Source organism: Thamnophis sirtalis, unplaced genomic scaffold (assembly GCF_051295495.1).
Source record: "Thamnophis sirtalis isolate CommonGarterSnake01/CBP01778 unplaced genomic scaffold, rThaSir2_p1.2 scaffold_9, whole genome shotgun sequence".
In the NCBI taxonomy this organism is placed as follows: domain Eukaryota; kingdom Metazoa; phylum Chordata; class Lepidosauria; order Squamata; family Natricidae; genus Thamnophis; species Thamnophis sirtalis.
This window is the reverse complement of record NW_028261389.1, coordinates 24,245,804-24,258,356: the sequence shown is the minus strand read 5'-3', so window position 1 is coordinate 24,258,356 and position 12,553 is coordinate 24,245,804. Positions and strand designations below refer to the sequence as shown.

Genomic DNA, 12,553 nt, shown 5'->3' with positions numbered 1-12,553 from the left:
ACAGATACAATTGAGTATCGTCCGCATATTGGTGATACTTTATCCCGTGCCTTCGGATGATCTCGCCCAGCGGTTTCATGTATATGTTAAATAGGAGGGGGGACAAGACCGACCCCTGTGGCACCCCATATGTTAGGGGCCTCGGGGACGATCTCTGCCCACCCACCAACACCGACTGCGACCTGTCCGAGAGGTAGGAGGAGAACCACTGCAAGACAGTGCCGCCCACTCCCACCTCCCGCAGTCGTCGCAGAAGGATACCATGGTCGATGGTATCGAAAGCCGCTGAGAGATCAAGGAGAACCAGGATGGACGCAAAGCCTCCATCCCTAGCTCTCCAGAGATCATCGGTCAATGCGACCAAAGCGGTTTCTGTGCTGTAACCTGGTCGGAAGCCGGACTGGAAGGGGTCAAGATAGTTTGCTTCCTCCAAGGTACGCTGAAGCTGGAGGGCCACCACTTTCTCAACAACCTTCCCCACATAGGGAAGGTTGGAGACTGGACGGTAGTTATTAAGAACAGCTGGATCCAAAGACGGTTTCTTCAGAAGGGGTCTCACCACCGCTGCCTTAAGCTCGGTGGGAAAGTGCCCCTCCCGAAGAGATGCCACAACAACCGCTTGGATCCAGCCTCGTGTCACCTCACTGCTGTTGGCAACCAGCCAGGAGGGACACGGGTCCAGTACACAAGTGGAGGTACTCACAGCTCGCATAGCCTTGTCCACATCCCCAGAGGCAACTTCCTGAAACTCAACCCAGAGATGGTTTGCCAAGTCTTTCCCCTGTGTCTCAGCTGGCTCTGCAAGAGTGGAGTCCAGGTCCGCTCGAAACCGGGCAACTTTGTCCGCCAAGAACTGAACATACTCCTCAGCCTTACCCTGCAAGGGGTCCCCCGTCTCCCTCCTATTTAGGAGGGAGCGGGTTATCCTAAACAGGGCGGCTGGGCGGGACTCGGCGGACGCTACCAAGGAGGCAATGTGTGTTCTTTTTGCCGATCTTAAATAAATAAATAATCGAATAAATAATCTTATTTTCAGTTGTATTTTTTGCCATCTCTGTTATTTTCTTTTTAAAAAGCAGACTTGCTTCCAATTTGTGCCTTCTGGCAAACTACAGTTTTCTTGGCGAGAGAACTAACTTGTCATTGCTTTCGTCATAGGTCTGAGAAAGTTTCCTTCCTTCCTTCCTTCCTTCCTTCCTTCCTTCCTTCCTTCCTTCCTTCCTTTCTTTCTTTCTTTCTTTCCTCTTCCTTTCTTTCCCCTATTTGTTTGAGCAATCATAAAACGACTAAAAAGTCACACTAGATGAGGCATGCAGTTCTCCTGTCTCATAGTAGAGGGCGCTTTTTAGAGGCTTTTTTAAACAGTTAGGCAGTCATTCAGGGTGAGGCAGCAGCTAGCTAGCCTCATGTCAGCACTCGCCTTTTTCCTTTTACATTTTTTTTTCATGATGAGAGTGGTGAGGCTCTGCCTCACTTGCCTCACCTGACTGCACGTCACTGGCACTCACCCACCCTCATCATTTTTAAAAATGCTGGTCTTATGTTGCCTAACAATTGAACTGAGTTTTCCACCTAAGGTTGGGAGGAAATTATACCATGAGTTTTTAGCATTTATGCCAGGGAACTTGTAATGTCTGATATCTTAATGTTCAATTCTGTTATAGTATTGTAAACCATCCAGAGTGGTTTGGTAGAGGGATAGGTGTCACACAAGTTTAATAAATAAAATAAATAACATATATATGTTAGCCACTTTTCCAATTAGTCTGCATACATCCCCCTTATCCCTTTCTTAACAATTAAACATTGCAAAGAAAAAGAAATTAAAAACTATTAAACACTACTAAAAACAATACCCTTTTTTAGATATCAAAAACTAATCAATTACCCCATTAGATATTTCCAAAAGAAGCACTATCCAATCCAGATAACCATTCAACATTTCTAGAAATAAGAACTCATTGTTTACTCATAACGAAATAAACCCATTTTATATTTTTCTTTCTTCCTCCAAACTATCTTTAAGTCTCACGAATAAAATCCTGACTCTTTTCTTCTAGTATCCTTTACTCTCGTCTCGAAATTTTTATCATGTTTCAAGTCCTCTTGCAGTTTCCATGAAATAACTTAATCAATTTCTTATATTTCACATTGAAAGGGCAATGTCTTTTCCAATTTTAAAATAATCTCCAATTGCTGTGGAAATCTAGTAAATTCATCTCTGTTGTGCCCAGAGGGATTTGTTCAGCTTTGGTCTTTCTGGTTCCAGTAAAGGGTTAAACAGTTCAAGCACTTCACAGGCCGATAAATCAAATGTTTCCTTTAAAGTAGCTTGTCTTGTGCTCTAGTGATTGACCTTCAAGGTTTTGTTTTATAATTGATATGTAAACCCAGTTTTCCCAGAGAACAGGTTCTTCCTATTCAGTCTTTCAAAAATAAAAGTTATTTCTTTACTAAACAACAAATAAATTTAAAACTGGAATTATTTTTATTACATTCATTAAGAGGAAATTACTGTAAAAAAAATCACAATATATCATGTTACACGTAATAACAGCAGCCAGAATCATATTTGCACAAAACTGGAAAAATGATATCATCTCTTCTGATGGAATGGTAAAAAAAATGTTATAATGTGCAGAGATGGATAGGCTAACAATGGAAATAAAAGAAAGAGGAGAAATGGAATACTATTTGATTTGGAACACATGGTATAATTGGTTAAAGAATAGAAGCCAAGATCAAGAATGTTAAAGTAAATTAAGAGGTGACAAAAATGTATATTATATATTAATATATAGTGATGTAATTGTAGCATATTGTATAAAAAAGATACATACATAAAAGAAAAGGAAAAATAATGTAAATAACTTTTATGTACATAATTAGATATACCAATACCGGAGCATTGTAAAGATTGAAATTGTGATACAAAATGAAGAAAACTGTTCAATAAAAATTATTTAAAAAAATAAAAGTTATTTCTTTCCATTTAAATGTTTTAATCTTTTTAGTTGTCATCTATTTGTGAGGCAAGCGAAAGCCCAGTAAATTTTGCTGAGGTTTCTAAATATTTTAATCCCAGAAGTAAGGAAAATCACCAAAGAAAAACACAATGTGGAGAAAAGTCTCTCTTAAACTGAAGGGCAAACTATAATCTCAAAAGTGCGTTAGAAATGAGGAAGATCAATTTTAGTTCCTATAAATTTAGGATGCATTGCATCTGTGAATTTGACAGAAGACCCTGCCTCTCTGTCTCTCAATTCAATTCAATTCAATTTTCAATTTATTAGATTTATAGGCCGCCCAATCCCGGAGGACTCATTCATCAGCCAATTGGGGAAATCTGTGTTTCTACAACTTGCTCCTGAAGAAGCAGAGTCTGGAGGATAAATGGGTTGATTTCAGGTTTCTTCCTTAAATCTGAGGAAGAAGACTCTCCTCCTATCCCTGAGTAACTAGAGGCAAAATAAGCTGTGATGCTGTCCCTTCAGAGACAAATTGACATTCAACAACTTTCAAAGTGCTGCTGCACTGGTGAGATGCCATCAAAAGTTCTCTGACTGACTTTGATAGCATTGAAGTTCTATTGAAGGAATACAGCAATGCACTAATTGGGGGCAAATTTATATTTATTGGCTCCATTGCCTCCATTTTTCTAATACAGTGGTTCCCAAACCTGGAAACTTTAAGACTTGTGGACTGGAGAATTCTGGGAGTTGAAGTCCACAAGTCTTAAAGTTGCCAAGTTTGGGAACCACTGTTCTAATATATCAAGAGAAGTAGCTGCATTTCTCAGATACATGAAGTTGATTCTGTTGATGAATGTTTTTTGCTTAAATGACTATGTGCAAGGTTCTGTAAAATTTCTCATGTAATGGAACACTTTACTACCGTTGATGAGGAAAAATAGTTTCCGCTAGTTCTTTCTTCAAGTTAATGGGAATGGAGCACAGTGTTTCAAATTTGAAGCTGTAGAGTACATTTTATACCAGAAGTAAGCAGCAGAAGTGTAGTAGATCAGAATTCATAAATTCATAAACCTTTAACTAATCTTTATCCAGAAGATACATATTTAGTGAATGACTTTTGTCCTGCAAGATTAAGAAATACTGAATTTGTTAAAATTTCCTTCCCTTTGCTCCACACTAAGATATTAATGTTTTTGATAAATTATAAATACTATTGTCAGGAAATGTGTCAGGAAATTTCTCCTTAGTTCTAGGTTGCTTCTCTCCTTGTCCTTCCTTTAGGTGCTTTGGCGAATACATTTTTGTGACAGCCCCTTAGATATTGGAACACTGCAGTGGTGGGTTGCTTATCCCGTTCCAACCGGTTCGGTTGGAACGGGGCCGGCGGCGTCCTCGTGCACGCGTGCAGTTCACACATGCGTCGTAACGCCTGCGTGATGCTCCAGCTGCTCGCGGAGAATCGCACAGGCGCTATATGTGCCATGCGCCTGCGTGGAAGCACAAAAGCCTTCAAAGACCAGTAAGGAGCGCGGGCGGGGAGGTGGGCCCTTCGGCGTTCCCAGAAGTTACTTACTTCCGGGTTCACCGAACAACCAGTTTGCGGGGACTGCCGCGAACCGGTTGAAACCGACCCCTGGAACACTGCTATTGTATCACCCCTAGTCAGTGGTGGGATCCTAACCGACTTACTATCGGTTTGCTGAGAGGGCATTTTGCAAGAGTGACTGAGGGGGTGACCCAGGCCACCATACTACTACCGGTTTGGCTGAACCGGACCAAATTGGTAGGAATCCACCAATGACCTTAGTAGTCCTTCTTTTCATAGACTAAACATACCCAATCCCTGCAACTGTTATTCATATGTTTTAGCCTTCAGTATTAGCCTTTCATTAGCCTTTAGCCCCTAATCATTTTTGTGGTCCTCTGTACTTTTTCTAGAGTCTCAACATCTTTTTACATTGTGGTGACCAAAACTGGATGCAATATTCCAAGTGTGGTCATATCAAGGAAAATTTATACAATAGAAACATTTAAACATGATTAAGTTAGTCACAAAAACAAAGATATGAAGAACCTTCATAAATTCACAGAAACGTTGAAAGCATTCTTTTTACACAACATTCTTGAACTTCAGTTATTTTATTTTGTATTATCATGCAAAGGCATTCTAAAATGATAAATCAGGCTTTTTTCATAAGAGCAGGTTTTACAGAATTTTAAGGTTTAGGTCCAACTGAATGAAATGATAGAAAGCATACCATTTCCATGGGCTTTCATTGCTGGTCTAAAGGGCATTAAAAACACAATCTTGTTAAGGATCCAAAACCAAACAAAACGTGATTAAAAAGGCATTTACCAGAGAAAAGTTGCTGACTGCTGAAAGGCAGAGGAACTAAAGACAAATATTACTGCCAGATCTGCTAATCCACCTAATTGACCAGTAGCCAATTATGGGGAAAAAAATGAGGATTGAAAGAAATAGCTGTGAATACAACCTGCTATTTTCTTCCGAGACATTCCGTCCCAAAACTTTGCATTTGAAAAACTGCTTTCTTCATGAAACGGTGACCTTGTTCCTTAAAAAAAAAGCCCTCTACTTATTTCCAAAGTACTATGATTCACTTCAAGCCACCAATGTATGCCAGTAACTCTGAGAGGGATCTTGCAATCCTAGTCACTTAATCACTTAATGAGCCAACAGTATGTGGCAGTAGCCAAAAAAGCCAATGCAATCCTGGGCTGCATTAATAGAGGGATAGAATCAAGCTCACATGATGAAATTCTAGGACCACTTTACAAAGTCTTAATAAGACCACACTTAGAATACTGCAACCAGTTCTGGTTACCACAATATTAAAAAAAAAGATGTTGAGACTCTAGAAAGAAAGCAGAGAAAAGCAACAAGAATGATCAGGGCGCTGGAAGCTGAAACATACAAATAACAGTTACAGGAATTGGGTATGTCTAGTCTAATGAAAAGAAGGATCAGGGGACACATGATGGCAATGTTCTAATATTTGAGGGGTTCCCACAAATATGAGAGGGTCAAACTATTTTCCAAAGCACCAAAAGACAAGACAAGAAACAACAGATGGAAACTAAACAAGGAGAGAAGCAACCTAGAACTAAGGAGAAGTTTGCTAATAGTGACAGCAAGCAACCAAAGGAACAGCTGGCCTTCAGAAGTTGTGGGTGCTCCATCACTGGAGGCTTTCAAAAAGAGACTGGGCAACCATTTGTCTGAGGGGTCCTTGGTGCTCTATGAGCATGCTTGTTTTCTTGTACATGTTTCATTACCCTAAGTAACTAAGTAACATCATCAGTACTATACCATTTGTCTGAAATGATATAGGATGTCCTACTTGAGCAGGGGGTTGGACTAGAAGACCTCCAAGGTCCCTTCCAACTCTATTATTCTATGTCCTATGCCACCCAGTCAAGATCCAGTCTTATTTTAAAACTACTAGATCTTCAGTTCTTATAAAGGCCCTCCATCAAACCACATTTCTTCCTCTTAAGCCCCCCACCTCAGTTTTCAGTTGGAAACCTAAGATTAAACAAAAACGTGTTCTTTGTGGTAAGCTATTATTACTAAATAGATATGTATATAAGAATTACAACAAAACAACAACAATAATGTCAAATCCTGTTTAGACATCTAGTTGACTGTACAACCAATAATAATTTTATTTATTTGTTTGTTTGCTTGTGCATTCATTTATTCAATTGTTCAATTATTATTTTTACAAATAACTCAAGGCAGTGAACATATCCAGCACATCTTCCTCCTTGTATTTTCCCCACAACAATAACCCTGTGAAGTAAGAGTCAGTAGTTTGGTAACTCTAAAATTGTTTTAGAGAAATGAAATCTCTCCACATTTACTCCCTCAGAAACATATTTCTGCATCCTCTGCATTTTCTACACCTCACTCAGTCATTTTTTTTCTGCCTCTAGAGAAGTTCTCCTCCTATTTTTCAAAGACGTATATCTCAGTTGCTACATATTCTCAGAGCCCCAAAGAATCTCTGCATCTCAGATGTCATGTCAACAAATCCATCTGTTTCATTTGCCACTGTTCGCATGGCAAATGCTTCCATATGGGCTTCCCCCCCTACTCTAATAGCATTTGCTCAGTCACTCATTTCAAAGAATGCGAAGAATATTCCCACTTCGTTATCCACCGCTTTCTCCCTTTCCCCCCACCTTAGTGGTTTCTTTAAAAAAAATCATTATCTACTTATACCAAGGCTGAAGGAGGTAAACATAACTAACATTGAAGTACAACTTGAAAGTTATGACAGCTATACCATCTCTTTGTGTGATACAAAACCATCAAACCCATCTGTCATCTGCACCACTATAACTGTCTGGTTTGGTTCTGCAACCCAACAAGACAGACACAGACTTCAGAGGATAATCAGAACTGCCCAAAATACAATTACTACCAATCTGCCTTCCATTGAGGACCTGTATACTGCACGAGTCAAAAAGAGGGCTGTGAAAATATTTACCGACCCCTCACATTGTGGACATGAATTGTTTTGACTCCTACTCTCAAAACAATGCTATAGAGTACTGCACATCAGAGCAACTAGACACAAGGACAGTTTTTTCCTGAACACCATCATTCTGCTAAACAAATAATTCCCTCAACTCAGTCAAACTATTTACTAAGGCTGCATTACTATTACTATTACTCTTCTCATCGTTCCTATCACCCATCTCCTCCCACTTATGACTGTATGACTGAAACTTTGTTGCTTGTATCTTTACGGTTTATATTGATTGTTTCTTAGTATGACTTGATTGCTTATTTGTTCCCTATGACTATCATTAAGTGTTGTACCTTATGATTCGTGACGAATGTATCTTGTCTTTTTATGTACACTGAGAGCACATGCACCAAAGACAAATTCCTTGGGTGTCCAATCACACTTGGCCAATAAAGAATTCTATTCTATTCAAAAAGAAAAGGGACAGCTGAGAGAATCTTCTCCCTGAAAAAATAGCAATAGCAATAGCACTTAAGACTTACAGCATTCTCTGAGCGGTTTACAAATGTCAGCAAATTGCTTCCAACAATCTGGATCCCCATTTTACAGACCTCAGAAGGATGGAAGGCTGAGTCTACCTTGAGCCAGTTAGCATCAAACCCTGGGCTCTGGGCAGAGTTAGCCTGCAACAACTATATTCTAACCACTGAGTTACCAGGGCTCCTTAACTCAGGAGATAACTGATTTTCCTAGAAGTAGGAAGGAATATCTTCAGTAAGCAGTGCAATAATTTATTGCAAAATCATCCTTCTGTGTTCCATAAATATACTGATTTTTGCTTTATTTTACTATTTCTTTTAGGGGAAGGCATTGGAACAGTAGCTATCGAAGAGCTGAATTTTAAAAAGACAAAGAAATCCCATGGTTTGATCAAAGGAATCCAATCCAACACCATTTGGCACAAATGTAGCAATATATTATTACAGCAATAGAATAAATTTGCCTTACTGTCATTTGGTGTCATTCCATGACTTGTTCCTTAAACTTTTGGTGACTTTGTTATTTAATATCTCAACAAGCTATCACAAAAAAAAAAAAATCCAGGCATTTTGCCCACTTCTTGGCAGTATTGTGAGCTGATTGTGTTATGCACACGTTCTGCATGCTTTGAAGCTTTTTGTTATTCTATGCCATTTCTCTCCATTAAAAAACCATAATTATGGCAAAACTTGAATTTATACTACAAGCAGAAAAATGCTTAAAAAAACAAACTTAAAACTGGAAATTAAGAAATGTTCCAAGAACAAAAGTAAGTTGCCATGGAAATGGCTGGTTTTCTCTGTATGTAATTTGTAAACAATAGTCAAAATTGATTTAATGTTCTAATCTTAATGACACTAAATAATTCAATGACATTTTTTAATGGAATTTAGCCTTCTGGTTAAATTACTCTGCAAACTAATAAGGGAAATGTGCACCTGATTGCGTGCAGTGTCCTTCTTCCTTGACAGGGCAAACACTGCAAGTTCTCAAAGGAATTAAACAGAAATATATTTGTGATGGACATTATTATTCAAATTACAGAATCTTTCAACTGATGCTCTTTTGACAAACCAGTTCAAAAATGCACTTAGTAGATATAGCTTATGATGCTTGGCTTCCTAGATCTGTTTCTTGCTTGATGCAAGCATTTGTTTAAGAGTGAGGGAAGAAATGCCAACAAATTCTACAATCTTTTACAATATTATTAGGAAGTATAAGAATCTCATAGTAATTCTGCCTTAAAATAAGGTATAAATTGAGCTGCCGAATGAATTGACAGGCTTTTGACATTCTATTACAATACTCAACTATCAATAAAGATCCTTCCCAAAAGTCTTATCCCTTGAGTTTGCTTGTCTCAAAGTACTTGACAAGTGGCAGCTTAAAACAATGAGTATTCATAATAAATTGCAGGTGATGTGTTACATAGATATTTATAAAAAGCTTTACCTGAAATTGGCAGTCTGTTAAACAAATAGCGCTAATGAGTTGGCTTATGTATATATATTTTTTGCTTCTTTTATAAAATCTCCCCCTCTGTGTGTGTAATGTAGCTTTCATCATGAACAATAAAGTGTAACACCTTGGCTAGGTTTTATGGGGTTTGTGGTTCTATTCCAGTGGTGGGTTCTGGATCCCATTGCAACTGGTACGGTGCAACGGGGCTGGACGTCCACCACATGCACACTTGCAGCATGCGTGCAGAGTGCACATGTGTACTTACCGCCTGCAATGCTCCAGCTGCTTAGCAGAGGTCGCACAGGTGCCATACGCTCCATGCGCATGCGCAGAAGCCCCGATTGGCTCAAATACAGGTAAGGAGGGCAGGCGGGCGAGTGGGCACTCCGGAGCACTGTACTAGAATGATATCTGGTGCTCCCAGCAGGCACATATACACCCAAACCAGGGTGTACTGGTTGTATCCCACCACTGTTCTATTCATTAGAGTTTATCAGATTTGGAGAGGATCCCTAGCGCTGCGTAATGGAGCGAGCTCCCATTACTTGTTCCAGCTTCTGCCAACCTAGCAGTTCGAAAGCATGTAAAAATGCAAGTAGAAAAATAGGGACCACTTTGGTGGAAAGGTAACAGTGTTCTGTGCATCTTTGGCATTTAGTCATACCAGCCAGATGACCACCGAGACGTCTTTGGACAGAGGTGGCTCCTCAGCTTTGAAACAGAGATGAGCACTGCTCCCTAGAGTTGGGAACAACTAGCATACATGCGAGGGGAACCTTTACCTTTACCTTTACCTTTAGGTAGTTCTTGCTTAACAAACATTTCAGCAATTGTTAAAAATTATGACAGCACTGGATGAATGATACTTGTACCCAGTGGTGGAAGTTGTAGTTATTGCAGTACTGCCATGGTTGGATGATCAAAATTTGGGTGCTTGCCAGCCAACCTGCATTTATGACTTCAACTTCTCTCCACCCACCTAACTTCTCTTGTGTCTGCCTTTTTGGCCATTTTGTACTCGATCACCTCTGCTGCTCCCACCACCCCTGCTGCCCTGCATTTGGCCACCCTTACCACCTGGTGCTCTACCACTTCTGCTGCCCCAGGTACCCTGTGCTCTGCCACCCTGCTGACTATGGTCTGCCACCACTGCCACCTTGAGAAAGGGCACATGCTCTGCAGCAAAGGACGAGGATGGCAAAAGTCAGTTGGGGACAGCCACAGGGGTGGTGGAGTACAGGGCAGCTTGTATGTCCTCCTGCTCCTGCAGAAGCACCACAAACACACACACACACAGCCTAGCTGTGTTCATGTCAGGCCACAGCAGTCACTTACCTACCTGTTCACCTGTTTGTGATCCTCCCAAGACTCCCAATTTCCTGTTGGCTTTTCCATTGACTTTGCTGTTGGAAGCTGGTGGGAGGTCATAAGGAAATCCTTTCATAATAGCCTGAAATCCTTGATTAACAATGGCAACTGAGAGGACCAGGATTGTTGCTAATCTATGTGGCACATGATATCACACTTTAAAACTTCATCACTTAGTGACAGAAATTCAAGTCCTCCTCATTATCATTAATTGAGGACTATCTATATACTATTCACTCCCAACAATGAATTTTTGTCAGTCTCTTTAAAGGACAAGGGAGTAAGCATTCATCTTTGTTATCCTCCAATTTTCTAAGATTTAACAAGTGAACTAAGTCAATTTCCTCTCTGTTTCTTACTAATTTATTTTCTCTAAATTCTTTCATGAACCTCTGTGGCTATGTAGTTCCCCAAACCTTCAATATAACCTCCAGGAACCAGTGAGTAGTCTTTTGGGATCACTTCATATTAAATAGTACTGTCCTTTATTTGTTTCTTTGCCTTTACAGCTTTTTTGAGTTCACTGCAGTCTGTTCCAATGTAAAGAAATAGGATGCTTTCAGACAGAGAGGATAACTAAATTGAAACTGGGAATAAACTCCATATAAAAGAAAGCAATTACTTCTAAGTAGGTAAAACACAAAAGTGAGTTGCATGAATGTTAAGGGGTGGGGGATGAGGGTAAAGGCTTAAAGAAAGAATATGCCACAGTCAATCTTAGATTAAAATTGGTTTGCTACCAATTCCTGTTCTACGTCCTAGTTGGCTCCCAAAACCAATTCCTAACCTAACCAAGTTAAGAGTTTATTCTAATAATATTATTATGCCATTCTTTCTTTGATCAGGATGTTTTCTGGGAGGAAACTTGTCTAAGGAGACTTTTCTAAAGCTTTATTTCAAAACAACTTTGGGTTGAGATTTCTCTGTGTCTACCCCAATTATTTTGGAATGAACTCTATGCTGGGATAAGGGGCCCAATCTCTTTCTCATTCGCCCTCCCCTCTTTTTTGGCCTTTAGTAGCTAGTACAAAGTACATCTTTGAAAATAAGGTTTCAGTTATTGTCATTAACATCATTGTTTGAAATTTAATTGTATAATTTATTGCAACCTGCTTTACAATGTTGATAGTCAACACCAAAGGAAAGAGGGAAGAAAAGAAAGAAAGAAAGAAAGAAAGAAAGAAAAGGAATGAATGAATGAATGAATGAATGAATGAATGAATGAATGAATGAATGAATGAATGAATGAATCCCTTGGGTCAATACAAACTTAAGCATCATTGAATATTATTTTTGGAGTACATCTGAACTTCTTTATGAACATAGCAACAATCATTCTATAAAGTTGTGTGCCTCACTCTGTTAAATATTTTATTATTTTCACAATTGTCCAGGTAAATTAAGTGGGTCTCTACTTACATTAGGAGAGAAGGCCAAAGTGCTCTTAATATAATTTTAACTGCTCTCATTCCAAATTTCATCCACCTCAGATGCATAATCCATCTTTGAATCAAATACAATTCAACCTTCGGCTTCTGAAGATGAGGCAGTTGCATTCTGCAGCCCACCTCCTTTTGAATAGAAACCTGATAGCTATATTATAAGTCCTAAGCATTTTAAAAAAATCTAACCAAAAAGGAAAACTTATCCTAGGAGTTGAATCATTCATTATAGCCAAGCCAAGCCAAGTCCCCCACAAAAACCCAAGAAGGTTTT

General features: G+C 39.3%; 1 protein-coding gene across 2 annotated transcripts in view; it reads right to left on the bottom strand.

Annotated features, from left to right (window-relative positions):
- CHST11 (carbohydrate sulfotransferase 11) overlaps nt 1-12,553 on the bottom strand; it is a 201,494-nt gene that overhangs the window by 43,633 nt on the left and 145,308 nt on the right. The window lies entirely within an intron of this gene.